The following is a 4,017-nucleotide window of genomic DNA, read 5'->3' on the forward strand; positions in this document are numbered from 1 at the left end:
AGTGGAGAGACTTGTTTTTAGAGAGGTGGATTTTTAAAAGTAGAAGTTCAAATTGTTTGGGTACAGACCTGGATAGTAGGACAGAACTCTGCAGGCTATCTTTGCAGTAGATTGCAACACCGTCTCCCTTTGCAGTTCTATCTTGTCTGAAAATGTTGTAGTTTGGAATTAAAAATTCTGAATTTTGGTGGTCTTCCTGTTAGATCTGGACACAGCTAGAACATCCAGGTTGGCAGAGGTGCCAAAGCAGTGAAAAGAACAAACTTAGGGAGGAGGCTTTGTAATGTTAACATGCATGAAACCAAGGCTATTATTACAGAAGTCATCAAAAAGAGCGCTGGGGAATAGGAGGGAGCTTGAAACTGTAGGACCTGGATTCACCTTCTACATCGCCAGAGGAACATAGGAGGAGAAGAATAAGGGTACGGCTAAAAGCAATAAGAATTGGTCGTCTAGGAACGTCTGGAACAGAGAGTAAAAGGAGGTTTCTGGGGGCGATAAAATAGCACTGAAGGTATAATGTACAGACAAAGGTATGGTAGGATGAGTGCACAGGGAGGTAAACCTAGGTATTGAGTGATGAAGAGAGAGATATTGTCTCTAGAAACATCATTGAAACCAGGAGATGTCATTGCATGTGTGGGTGGTGGAACTAATGTTGGATAAGGTATAGTGAGCAGGACCAGAGGCTCTACAGTGAAATAAGCCAATAAACACTAACCAGAACAGCAATGGACAAGACATATTGACATTAAGGAGAGGCATCCTTAGTCGAAAGGTGATCAAAAGGGTCCAGGGAGTGGAGAGGTTGGTTTGGGGTCACGGGCGATTTAGACAGCTAGCTAGGACATCGGTAGCAAGCTAGCATAGGATGGAGGTCTGCTGTTAGCCACCTCATGTCCGTCAGTAGAGATTAGTAGAGTTCCTGAGTTGTAGAGGGGATTAGTCCAAATCACACAACAACAAAAAAATAAAAACAATAGATATAGCTATAGGAGGCCCCAAGAAGAAACATAATAAAAATAAATAAATTGTCCGATTGTCTATTCTGAGAGCATCCGTAAGACAGCTAACGGTTAGCAGGCCGCAGATGGGCATTGTGGTAACGCCGCGACGGAGGAGCTTTCAGCCGGATTCCTTCGGCAGACAACGCCGGGCAGTCCAGTGAAGGCCTCGGAGGCCCGTAGGCAGTAAAACGGGTCCGGATAGTGACTGCAGCCCAGGAGTGATTGACGGAGTGTGGAGTGGTTGATTTGAGCTCGCTTAGGCTCCGAGTAATTGATGTTTGCCCGAATCGACGAAAGCAGATAGACACACGGGATAGCAGCCAGTTAGCTGTGAGATCCGGGAGTGAAATGTCCAGAGAGCAGTTGAAATCCAGGACATGGAGAGAAAATCGGTCCGGCATGTTCCGCCTGAGCGCGCTATACCGACAAACTGGCTATAGATTTTTCGGAGTTAAAGGAGAGCTAATGACCACAAACCGTGGTTAGCTGAATACGAACGAGTTGCTGTAGTAAAGGAAGCCAATGCTTGATTAGCTTCTGGCTAGCTTCTGGCTAGCTTCTTGAGTTTCTGGCTAGCTTCTGGCTAGCTTGGAGGATTGCAGATTTGATTGCAGATTTGGAGGTAAATAATAATGCATTTATACATATCAATTGGTGAGGCAGGTTGCAGGAGAGTGTATTGAAGATGAGTTGATGGAAAATAAAAATAAAATCTATGTGAAAAAGTTGTAAGTATATATATACAGACACGCATAAGACGAGGACAAAAGACGCCTGAACTGCTATGCCATCTTGGCAAAAAATATATATATAATATATTATTTTGAAAAATATATTGAATATATTCATTGATTTTCACATTAGTATAACAATATGACCATACAATTCTAGGAGATGGAAGATGAATCTATATGTTGTCGGGAGAATAAACCAAAATGCATCTGCCATTGTCCTTCTACACTACTGGTGTTAAATTAACAGTGTTTGTGAAGTCATGATGATCTCTTTGTCAGGCTGTCAGGCTGTGGAGTCACAGAGAAAGGCTGTGCTTCTCTTGGTCTCAGTTCTGGGAGTCAAACCCTCACACCTGAGAGAGCTGGATCTGATTTCAATGACCTGAATGATTCAGGAGTGAAGCTGCTCTCTGTTGGACTGGGGAATCCCACTGTAAACTGGAGACTCTGAGGTCAGTATTATCAGATATGAAAGCACTTTATGTATGTAGTTCTCCCATTTGAAAAGTCGTAATTATTAGGTTTATATTCACTCAGTGTATTAAAGTAGTCATAAGTTTAGTATTTGGTCCCATATTCATGCCTGCAGTGACACATCAAGCTTGTGATTCTACTAACTTGTTGAATTAATTTGCAGTTTGTCTTGGTTGTGTTTTAGATGTTTTTCTAATAGAAACCGAATGGTGAATAATGTCCTGTCATTTTGGAGTCACTTCACTTGTAATTGTAAAAGAATAGAAGATGTTTCTGAACACTTCTACATTCATGTGGATGCTACTATGATTATGAATAATCATGAATGAATCGTGAATGATGATGAATGAGAAAGTTACAGAGGCACAAAGATCAGACCCCCTCTGTTACGCTGGTAATGGTGAGGAGCATGTTAGTTACTGTAATGGTGTTTTGTTGTAGTCTCTGTTATTGGTAATGGTGAGAGGTTAGCATGTTTGTTGTAGCCTCTGTTATTGGTAATGGTAAGAGAGTTTTGTTAGCATGTTTTGTTGTAGCCTCTGTTATTGGTAATGGTGAGAGGTTAGCATGTTTTGTTGTAGTCTGTTATTGGTAATGGTGAGAGGTTAGCATGTTTTGTTGTAGCCTCTGTTATTGGTAATGGTGAGAGGTTAGCATGTTTTTTTGTTGTAGCCTCTGTTATTGGTAATGGTGAGAGGTTAGCATGTTTTGTTGTAGTCTCCTGTTATTGTGTAATGGTGAGAGGTTAGTATGTTTTGTTGTAGCCTCTGTTATTGGTAATGGTGAGAGGTTAGTATGTTTTGTTGTAGTCTCTGTTATTGGTAATGGTGATAGGTTAGCATGTTTTGTTGTAGCCTCTGTTATTGGTAATGGTGAGAGGTTAACATGTTTTGTTGTAGCCTCTGTTATTGGTAATGGTGAGAGGTTAGCATTATGTTTTGTAGTCCTAAGTTCTGGTTATGTGCTGAGAGGTAGCATGTTTTATTGTAGTCTCTGTTATTGGTATGGGTGAGAGGTTAGCATGTTTTGTTGTAGTGTTATTGGTTGGTGTTGAGAGGTTAACATGTTTTGTTGTAGTCTCTGTTATTGGTAATGGTGAGAGGTTAAAGTATGTTTTGTTTGTAGTCCTCTGTTATTGGTAATGGTGAGAGGTTAACATGTTTTTGTTGTAGCCTCTGTTATTGGTAATGGTGAGAGGTTAGCATGTTTTGTTGTATCCTCTGTTGGTAATGGTGAGAGGTTAGCATGTTTTGTTGTAGCCTCTGTTATTGGTAATGGTGAGAGGTTAGCATGTTTTGTTGTAGTCTCTGTTATTGGTAATGATGAGAGGTTAGCATGTTTTGTTGTATCCTCTGTTATTGGTAATGGTGAGAGGTTAGCATGTTTTGTTGTATCCTCTGTTATTGGTAATGGTGAGAGGTTAGCATGTTTTGTTGTATCCTCTGTTATTGGTAATGGTGAGAGGTTAGCATGTTTTGTTGTATCCTCTGTTATTGGTAATGGTGAGAGGTTAGTATGTTTTGTTGTATCCTCTGTTATTGGTAATGGTGAGAGGTTAGCATGTTTTGTTGTAGCCTCTGTTTTTGGTTATGGTGAGAGGTTAGCATGTTTTGTTGTAGTCTCTTTTATTGGTAATGGTGAGAGGTTAGCATGTTTTGTTGTAGTCTATGTTATTGGTATTGGGTGAGAGGTTGAAGCATGTTTCTTTGTTGTAGCCTCTGTTATTGGCAATGGTGAGAGGGTAGCATTGCCTTGTTGTAGTCTCTGTTATTGGTAATGGTGAGAGGTTAGCATGTTTTGTT

The sequence above is a fragment of the Oncorhynchus nerka genome, unplaced genomic scaffold (assembly GCF_034236695.1).
Source record: "Oncorhynchus nerka isolate Pitt River unplaced genomic scaffold, Oner_Uvic_2.0 unplaced_scaffold_701, whole genome shotgun sequence".
NCBI lineage: Eukaryota > Metazoa > Chordata > Actinopteri > Salmoniformes > Salmonidae > Oncorhynchus > Oncorhynchus nerka.